General features: G+C 39.3%; 1 long non-coding RNA gene across 1 annotated transcript; it reads left to right on the top strand.

Annotated features, from left to right (window-relative positions):
• Nucleotides 1–240: 240 nt before the first annotated feature.
• Nucleotides 241–9,672, top strand: LOC141276519 (uncharacterized). Its single transcript, XR_012326214.1, has 3 exons — nt 241–514; nt 6,734–6,836; nt 7,208–9,672. It is a non-coding gene; the product is annotated as an uncharacterized lncRNA (long non-coding RNA).
• Nucleotides 9,673–10,945: the final 1,273 nt, after the last annotated feature.

The raw sequence follows: 10,945 nt of genomic DNA, 5'->3' as shown, positions 1-10,945 counted from the left end.
CATCCTCAATGCCTTGGGACTGGGCTCATTTTAGAAGTCTTAAGAAATTTCTAAATGAATCCTATGATATTTGGCCTTACTTGGGACACCAAATGAAAAACAGACCAGCCTCCTTCTCACCCTATGGGTGGGCTATCACTCCTCTGTCTTCTGATTCTTTGTCATAGGAAAAGGGCATCTTGAATGTGGTGGGAAAGGCAAGCCCACACAGCAGAAAGGCAGAGACCACAAGATCCTCTTTATTACGTGGCATGTTTCTGTACCGCAGATGTACACACAGATGTGGTCATCAACAGAGATAACTAGTTTACAAGCCCTCCCTGGAAACTCCTCACACTTCTTAGCAGAAAAGTGATTCTCAGCCAAGCTCTGCACTGAAGCTCAGCCTGTGATGAAAGCATTCCCAACTGTTCCACATTGCAAAGAATCAGAGAGGAGAAATGCCCCGCAGTGCCTTTCCAGCCAAGAAGCAAAACCAGGGATCACCTAAGACGCTAAAAGCCTATTAAAACAAGTACGTACCGTAGCCTCTTCTTTCTGTGTTTGCCTGTCTGCCTGTCTTTCCCTCTTCCCTCTCTTCTTCTCTCCCTTCTCTCCTCCTTTCCTCTCCCCTGTGATTTTCATTCTTTCACTCCTTTCTTTTTATTTCATTTCTTTTCCTTCTCCCTTCTTCATCTCCTTTTTTCCTAATGGAAAAGTATCACTTTATGTCAGGGAAACGCTGGGCAACATCTGTTCACTGTTGGACATGTTAATGTGGGGAGGGCACATTCATTCAAATTGTGAACCCTATAACTACTTTATTAATTTTATTGGTGATCTGTGATGAAGTTGTTACCACAAACGTCTAAGGCAGGCATTTAGCATACAAAATATAGACTATGTTTAGAAAACAGAAAAAAAAAACCCTGGGCTCAGCCCTGGTCTCTAGTCATCTCAATGATGACTTCCCTATTTGGCTTTCCAAATAGGGTAGTCCTGAGAAGTCAATGAAATAAATATGTGAAAACCATGTATCTGTAATAGATCAAGAACTATAGCTTGATTTAGGTCCTCTTCTTTAGGAGCAGAGACTGAGAAAGAGATTCAGATGCATGTGACTTGTTGGAGCAGGGCTCTCAGGAGAAGGGGTTGGAGTGAAGGAAGCAGGTACGGTCAGGGAGGGAGCCATGCTGGGATGTAGTCTCTGCTGGACTCTGGCTTTAGCCTGATCTAATAGAGGCTCTGGAGTGTGAATGACACCGTGCATCTGTTCCTCCCTTGAGGTGACGGGCTGGCATTTTGCATTCTTCATGTCAGCCAGTCATTGGCAGTGGGTATGGGAGGTGACCTCCTGGGCAAGTGGCTGCCGTTTTGCCAAGGGAAATTCTCTGGAAAAGGGGGCAATTGAGACATTAGTTATGATAGAAGAATAATTAGAATGAAATCCATTTCAGTTTCTCCAAACAATGGGTCTACACAGAAGTTTATTTTTTAAATATTTTGGCTAAAACTTTTGAGGGCACTTAACAGACATTTTTAAACATCCCACCTTAGTGGGATCATACATGGGCAGGATGAGGACTCACAGAAGACATTGTTCTGGTTTAGTTTTTAATGTGTAAGTCTTGGCCATGTCAATGTGTAAAAGGAGAAGCCAAACAACAATGACAACAGCAATCAAATCCTTAATTCAAACTACGCCCATGGCTATTTCATGAGCTCTACTGGTTTTTGCAGACCCAGGAGTTAATTCTTCTCATCAGCGCTCTTCCCTTGGGTTGTCTTGACAGCATTTCTATCTGTATGTTGTTACCTTTGCTCACATAAAATCCTAGTTTTCTTTAACTGGAAGCACATTAAAGTTTGAGAAGCATTTATATGAGCACCCTCATTCTCTTTCCCATTAAATGCTAGTTTCTTCTGTTCCTCAAAATGACGAATCAACCTTTCTCCACTTTCTAATAGAATGTATAAGATTGTATGTATTCTCCTCTTAACAAAACAGGTACCTATAGTGTAGCTTTTCTATTTATCACTCTTCCCTTCAAATTCTATTAAACAGGAAAAATATAAATTAACCTTCTTATACACAAAAAATAATATCACATATTGTTTATTTTTCATATTTTACAATCTGTACATCTCTAAGGGAGAGGTAGGAGATTAGCCTTATAAAAACTGAAATTGATCCTATGGTTAATTAATATCCAATGTTAGCATAAGTGTATCATCCCAATAATTTCAGATGTGCCTCCTTCCTATATAAAATAATTCATTTCCTTTGTCTTATTAAAATGTTGTCCAAAAGACTGTTCTGATTTGGCTTGCTGCATAGTACAGTTTACAGAATAAATAAATTACATTGTCCTGTGATTCAGAATTCTACCATGGCAAAATAGCCATTGTCTTCTGTACATTAGGCAATAGCAATGCTGTAATTGTTTGGTTTTTTTTTTCCTTTGGTTCCAGAACAATCAGAGGCACTCCTTAACTATCTCTGGCTTATTCTCCCTACATAAGTTAAATGAGTTAATGACAAAGTAATGTTTAAAAAATTAAAATGATGACAAAAGCAAGAGCCAAGAGTATGCAATGGCTAAGGCTTTGTTTCTGTGGCTTGAGTGGGTGGGAGGCACCACCCTCTGAGGTGTCCCATGTGGGTCACCCAACGGACTTGCCAAGGACTAGGAGGGAAAAATAAGTTGGACAACTCTCCTCTTGGGACAAGACCCAGAGTTCCATTATTTGTAGTGATAAAAATATGGGTGGGGATTAGGCTATGAGATTGAAAGGAAAAGGAAGAAAAAAGAATGGATCGGTGTGGAACAGAAGTAGAGTAGAGGGTGTTTTAAGTGTGATGACTCTTTGGCTTCCACTCCAGTTCATATTTCTTATCTTTATAAAGATCCAAGATCCACTTTTCTATTGGATAGTCCTACAAAATGCCTGCATACTAATAGAAAACTGAAATGTTTGAATAATACCTACACTTTTCTTCTTTGGCACAAAATATATTCGTATAAACAAAATTGTCACAAGTCATCTCAATGTCTGATGTGGCCTTAAAAACCTGAACTATTTTCTTTTTCTTTCTTCAGTGTTATGCTGAGATATAGAAGGAAAATATAAGTTCCTATGTCAGATCACAGGTCAATCTAGTTTTGGTTCTTTCCTCCAGCATTATAAACTATGTCATGCTAAAAATGTAGCCATTATATAACTATGAAAACTGACCCCAGAGCAGTGAAGTTCATACTACTGGCACTCAGTGGGATAGAGCTTTGATCCTGGGCAATGCTAATAGAGAAACTACACTCATGGACATTGCTGTAAGCATTATAATAGGCCCCTAGCTCCCACCAGGCCTATCTTGCCCCCTCCAATCTTTTCTTCACCCTAAAGCGATCATGATCTATCCACAATGTGGATCTAGTTGTTTATCAACCCTGCTGCTGAAAATTCTTAGATACTGTCATAACTGTATGCTACAGATGTTAAAGTCCTAACCCCCAGTACCTGAAAATGTGATCTTGTTTGGAAATAAGATCATTGCAGATGTAATTTGTTAAGATGAGGTCATGAAGGTGGATCCTACTCCAATATGACTGGTATTTTTATAAAAAAGGGAAATTTGGACACAGATACACATATATAGTAAGAACACCATGTGAATACGAAGATAGCCTCTATAAGCCAAGGAGAGAGGCCTAGAACAGATCCTTCTCTTACAGCCCTTAGAAGGAACAGAACTTGCTGACACCTTGATTTCAGACTTCTAGCCTCCAGAACTGTGAGACAACAAATTTCTGTTGTTTAAGCCACCCCGTTTGTATACTTTGTTTTAGCAGCCCCAGCAAACTAATACATATGTGTTTCTATTATTCTTAGGATGATGTTCAATATCCTATAAATGGAAGAAGAGGAGTAGCATATAAAACCAAAGAGCAAATGTAACTCAAGCTTGGCACAGTTAAACTTTTTGAATTGTCAACAGGCTTAGTAAAATTTCATTGAGTAATTAGCATTGTTCAAGGTGCGGGATATTTGGCTGTAAATTAAACTGACATAGTACCTATTCTTCGGGAGCTTACACTGAGGCAGGCAATTAATTCCACAAATAATTAATTATAATTATAATGAGTCAAGGGTTTCATTGGAATGTCCTAAAGAATGGAATAATGAGGGAACCGACCCTTTTCCTAGAGGAATCAGGAAAAACAGGAAAGGCTTCTTTGAGGCAGTCATGGTTAAGCTTATATCTGAAGGATGTGTAGGCATTAGTTAATGGAAAGAGATGCTGGGAGAAATGGCTTCAAGGTCAAGGGGGGTAGCAGTTATGAAGATCCCCAGGCCAGAGGCAGTATGGCACTTTCTAAATCAAAAAGAGGTAAGCACTGGTGGAACAGGAAAGCCTAGGTAGAAAGTAGTGCTGGATGGCACAGGAGCAGCAGACAAGAGTCAGATCCAAGGGCAGTAAAACAGAGCTGTATTGTTAAACACTCCCTCAGGCTGCAGTGTGAAGAAAAGATCTGAGAAAGCCATGTGCTAGGCTATGGTAAGAGGTAAGGATGGATTAGGAAATGAACAGGATTGGAAGGATTTTAGAAATAATCCATTGATATAAAGAAGATATGGAACATATATACAATGGGATATTACTCAGCCATAAAAAAGAATGAGATAATGCCATTTGCAGCAACATGGATGCAACTAGAGATTATCCTACTAAGTGAACTAAGTCAGAAAGAGAAAGACAAATATCATATGATATCACTTATATATGGAATCTAAAATATGACACAAATGAATTTATCTACTGAACAGAGACAGATTCACAAACATAGAGAGACTTGTGGTTGCCAAAGGTGAGGGGGATAGAGGGATGGGATTGGGAGTTTGGGATTGACAGATGCAAACTAGTATACATAGGATGGATAAACAACAAGGTCCTACTGTATAGCACAGGGAACTACATTCAATATCCTGTGATAAACCATAATGGAAAAGAATATGAAAAAGAATGTATATATGTATAACTGAATCATTTTGCTGTACAGCAGAAATTAACACATTGTAAATCAACTATACTTTAATAAAATAAATTTAAAAAGAGAAATAATCCATTGATGGAACCCAGTAGATGAGATCCAATAATGAAATGCATGTTGTGGAGGCAGGAAACAGGGAAACATGTGTCGTGGCTGCTGGTTTTCCAGTTTGTCCAACTGAGTGGAAGGTGGTATTATTCACTGAGTTAAGAAATATTAGATGAGGGCCATTTTTTTTCTTCCAGGGGAAGCAAGAGACAGAAGATAGCTTTTGTGCCTAATCGTTGCATTTGAAGCGATTGTGGGATGTCTGATGTTGCATGGGCCATCAGCCTCATTGGTCAGGAGGTCTGAGCCACCAGAGATATAAATTTGTAAGTCATTTTTTTAGGTGGTAACTGAAACCATAGGAGGAGATGCGCTCACCCAGCAAGCCAGGATAGGAGGAGAAGAGGAAAGTCCTTAGCACAATTGAGCAACCTGGCACTTCCAGTTTGGGTAGAGGAAGATGAGTCATCAAGGATGTTAAGAATGGCAGGAGAGAAAGGAGAATGTCCAGAAGGCTGGGGTGTCACGTAGCTTCAAAAACGAAGCAGTGGCTGTGAGTCTTTAAACTATGAACCAATACATCAAGCAGCGCAATTGCTGGAAAAAGTCTAAGCGTTTTAGCCAATTAGTGCTTAGCAAGAGCTCTTGCAGGGGTCGAATAAAGAGGGTGGAGGAGATGTTGTGTGTGTCTTGTCCAGATCCCTTTGGCAGTCACTTCTGTATTCCAAAGGCTGCTTTGCTTGAGGTATGTGTATATATATATACGTATCTATGTATTTAGGCTGGAGAGCACCCTTAGCCTAAGCACAGAGCAAGCCAAAATGATAGAGTTAATGTCCCCGGGAACAGCCCTCCAACATGACAGACAGGGATTTGATAACTGAATATCCCAGTCCTTTGCCCTTCATTTGCGATAACTCTAAAGAATATTCTACACTCTCTCTGAGCACTGGTTGCCCACAATGGTAACTGGTTTGATAATATCCTCTTCGTGAACTTTCTGCCCTTTCCTGGCATAGTCTTCTACTCTCTACTGCTGTTTCTGGGATCACATCCTAGAATCCCCCTCTCAGAGGCTGGGGCATGGAGACCACACAGTGGCAGAGGAGATGGACCTGTAAATGAAACTTAACAAGCTAGCTCAAGAGGGGGTAGCAGGAGGAGAACCAGAGTCACAGATGCTTTATTATAATTGTGAAAGAATCCTGAGCTTGTCTGCATGTTAGTGGAAAGGATATAGGAGAGAGAAGGTTTAGAGGAATCCATGACAAATACTTTTTTTCCCCTCACGCTGTTGGTTAAAATATGAAAGAAGAAAATGAAAGGAAAGAAAAACATGATACGGTTTTTGCATCACAAAACTTAGGAGTCCTCTTTGTAGGTGTGACCGAGGCACAAAATTTCCTCCTCAGAAGAACAAAACCAGCTCTGATGTTCATGGATTTTTGTTTGTTTAGGAATTCCCAGCATCTCTAGAATCCACTGTAACCACCCGTGACACATTCCTCACTCCAGATGTGAACGCTAAAGACTCAGTTGTCAGTTGAATTCTCTTGTACTATTTCCTCAGCCATTATTTTAAGGAATGCATTTGAATAAAATGCACTTTTGGCACCATTTTTAAGAATGGATGATGATTTATGCTTTTCTTGCAGGGACAAGATGGCTCTGGGCATGAGTCATGGCTGTACGCTGGGAAGATTCCGATGGGAACCTTGCTCTTGCTGGTTGATCCAGACCTTACATGGACTTGAGGCCGTGCGTGGCTTTTATTAACATGTACATTTTGCTTGTTAAGGCTCGAACTTCATCTTTTCCCTCCCAACTCGAGCCCTGTTTGTATTTCACATACACCTGATTCAGAATCTATGCTTGGGACTCAGAGTGGCTGGGGAATAGTCATTTGGAAAAACTTTGATTATTCATCAGCTAAAATAGGATGATGTGTTCCCAGCTGCGGCTGGGAAATGGGCTATTTTTCTGCAGGGGAGCAGATTCAAATGGCAGACAAAGTTCTAATTCTTTTCACATCTCTGTCTCCATGGGGCAGCTTTGGTGCAAATCAGAATCGTCCCTGGGTCAAGAAAGCTATGAACCACAGCACAGCCTTGTACTTTTCTCATTTGCAGAAAGAGTCGCTTTACATGCAGCCTTCAGATGTCATTTTCCCAGTGAAAAATCCCTGCGCCAGAGCAGATGTTCCCTGGAAGCAACACCGGAGTCTTTCAGGAGCCACGGTGAATGAACTGTAAGACTGATTCTTGAAGTTTTCCACATTAAAACCATTTCTGTCATTGTCCTTGGCACTGGTTCTAAAAAAGTGTTCTATAGCCTTGCTTCTCAGGCTTGACCTGTGTACAGATCTCCTGGAGACTTTGTTAAACCTCAGACTCTGTTTCAGTAGTTCTGGGGTAGGGGGCTCGAGTTTGTGCATTTCTGACAAGTTCCCAGAAGAGGCTGATGCAGATCCATGTTGATTTCTGAATCCTACTCGGAGTAGCAGGGGGATACAGAAAGTGGGTCTTGCAAGATGCTGTCCAACACAAAGGGTCTCTGGCTTGATAAGTTCAAGAAAAAAATAGGTTGCATTTTTACCTTCCTCTTCAAAACCCTGCAAATGAATAAATTAAAGACTCTGAGAAGATCTTCCTGAGGAAGTCTGATACAAAACTAACAGACCATAGAACCATATTATGGTATGCCATGCTATCTCTTAAGAACCTAGGGAACTTGATTTTTGTGAAAGGAAATAAACGTCTGTTGTGTGGTCTCCATTCAAATATTTGTCCAGGCACTTAAGCAGATTGAAGGGGGGGTTAGAAAATGTTTGACCTTCTTTGTAGTGACCCTGGTAACCCTTCTCAGGTGAGTGTCACTTGTTCTCCAAATGAGCAAGGTTACAAGTCAGGCTCCCGATATCCATGGTAGAACAGTACATTTTCCACCTAGAGTTCTGGTATTTGAAGTGTATGGTGCTCCCTTCAACCAGCTCAAAAAATTGTTAGAGGTTTAGCTGCCACCGTGCTCTTGTCAAAAGATGAGCTGAGAAAGTGATACACGAGAAAGCTAGATGAGGGGAATTTAAATCCCTTCAACCATCTTAAATTGTTTGCAAACTTCCATGTGTTTATGTATCAATCCTCTAATAAGTTCCCAGGAAGATTCCTGAGCCTTTGCTCCAGAAATGGTCATCTTTTGGGTCTTAGGTATATTCTAAAAATCTTCATTTTAGTAAGCATTCCAAGAATTTTCTGATGCAGGTTCTTTGAGGACCACATTTGTAGATTAAGTCCTGTTTCCTTAGAGGCAGAGCACAAGAAACTGGCCCAAAACAAGCTTCCTTGTTTTGGCTCTCTAAACATGCACCTTTGTGAGTCATGTTTTCATGCTCTGCCCTGGATTTTTGTGGAGGATATCTATAACTGCATGGGAAAACATTAGCATTTTCTCTAAAACTGTTATTAAAGATATTGTCATTATATCAGAAAATCAGAAAATTCTGCAAAAAGACTCTACTGACAGAGAATTACAGCGTTGCTCCTGCAGTTTGGGGTGTAAGCTCAGCAGAAGAGCACACTTCTGGATGTGTTTTATTGTAAAAGCAAATGAAAAGTTTGCTCCTATGTCATGACACGTATTTGCATTAACATAAACATATAAACATGTTAATTTTACCCCAAATTGTTAAGTTGGTGTTCTAAGTCATCTGTGCCTTTATGTTTACCCTTGACATGTCACCATACTCCTGGGATATTCCACAGCTTGAGAATTGTAGCAGTATATCTTGATTAGGGTCCCAGAAATAATGAATAAATGGGTGAAGATTGTCAAAAGGTGCAATTGCCAGTTATGAGATCAATCAGTCCTGGGAATGTAGTATACTGCATGGTGACTGTAGTTAACAATGCTGTATTGTATATTCCAAGGTTGCTAAGAAAGTAGCTCTTAGAAGTCTCATCAAGAAAGAAATGTGAAAAAAAAAAAAAAAAAAAAAAAAAAGAAAGAAATGTGTAACTGTGTGGTGACAGATTTAACTAAACTAATTGTGGCAATCATCCTGTAACATATACATACATCAAATCATTGTGTTGTACAACTAAAACTAATACAATGTTATATGTCAATTGTATCTCAATAAAAAAAGAATAGTGTATCTCCTTTATAATTTGTTCCCAGAAGTAAAGGTTGTCTTACATTCATATTCTGTGATGAGAATTACATTATTTCCTTTTCAAAATTTAAGCTTGGTCGGTAGGATGTTCAGGGTAGAATTACTAAACAACAGTGATTTTTTATTAGTTTTGTTGCTGAGTATATTTGCTGAAAATTTGCAACTTTTCTGTATACATTTAATTCCAGTAGTTCTGAATTCTGTTAATTCTCTTATTTGGCAAGTGATTTTAAATCTAAGGCACTTTAGATTTTTAAGCTGATAAAGAATAAATTATTAAGGAACTTTTACTGTTGACTTAAATTCTCTCAACCACCGATGTCTTCTTACCATTGATTTTTCAATAAGAAATACTCTTCAAGGGAGGGAGTGGAGGAGGTTCAATTACACAGGAGTGACACCAGGGAATGTTTTCGGAATGATGGAGTTGTTATATATCTTGCTTGTGGTGGTGGTCACACAAATCCACATATATGTTAAAACTCAGAATTTTACCCACCCCCAAAAGTCAATTTTATTGTGTTAATTAAAAAATAAAATCAAGAGTAAGGATAACCACAAAGAAAGAAATACTCTTCAGTTTTATTGTGGTTGATTCAGGTTCTTCCTGAGGGCTTGGAAACAAAAACCCAGAATGGTTCTGTTATCAGGATGACTAAAATGCAAGTGGAAGACAGAGATCAGGAGGTCACGAGAGAACAAAGATCATTCTGTTTGAAGACTTCTGGGTGGTTCTGCCCCCTTTTTATGGAGCTTCAGAAGCCATATTACGGCATTCTTCCAACCTCATTTAGTGGTATTAATATGAAGCATTTTTGCATCTCTTCTCTCACTCAACCCTCCCCATAACACTACCAGCCCTGTATCATCTTTATCTTAAAGACTGAAGATTGATGCCCAGAAGTCATTCAAGGACCTACCCAATGTCAATCAAACAAGAAGCAGAACTGACATTGGAATTTGATCTTCAATTACCAAACCCACAATTGTTCCTCATGGACCTCAGCTGCCAACACTTGCTCACTTGATGCCATATAGTAGGCGTGAATAGTCTCATTTGTCACAGCCTCTTGGCTCTGCCATCTGTCCAAATGGAAAAGTACTGGGCTGGATAATAACTAAGTAAAAGGTATGTGTAAGAAAATAAAGGGAAAACATATCAGTTTTAAGAAATCAACGTTCTACAGTTTGATAAAATGTCGATTGAATGCTTCTCTTTGGACCTAAGATATTTGGGTTTGTTTTAAAATGAGATACAGAGATGACTTTAGCACAAAGGAATTTTTTTAAAAATTCCAGCTCATTGGCTAAATAAAGCATATTATTTTAATAGAAATGAAGTCCACATGAGTATTGCACACAGATAAGTTTTTCATCAGCAAACCACATTCTCCCCGTGCCTAAGTGACGTCCTCGCCTGGGAATTAAATGACACCAACAGAATATCATGGCAACCAGTTAACATTGGAAAACAAAATGGAGCAAAACAACAACAACAAACAGTCAATTAACCTGTTGATTCTTCCATGTTATATCAAACCTCCACTCTGATTCTTAATCCCTTAATTGCCCCTTCCTTTAGTAGACACCCAGCGGTGGATCATATGGGTGCTGAATTGACCCTTTCAGGTTACGGTTATTAAGTTTCATGTTGAAGCTATTTAAATGAAGTTTCTTCCTCTCTCTTTCTTACACA

This window comes from Tursiops truncatus, chromosome 15 (assembly GCF_011762595.2).
Source record: "Tursiops truncatus isolate mTurTru1 chromosome 15, mTurTru1.mat.Y, whole genome shotgun sequence".
In the NCBI taxonomy this organism is placed as follows: domain Eukaryota; kingdom Metazoa; phylum Chordata; class Mammalia; order Artiodactyla; family Delphinidae; genus Tursiops; species Tursiops truncatus.
Note: the sequence above shows the minus strand (reverse complement) of the source record. Positions and strands in the feature narration are given on the sequence as shown.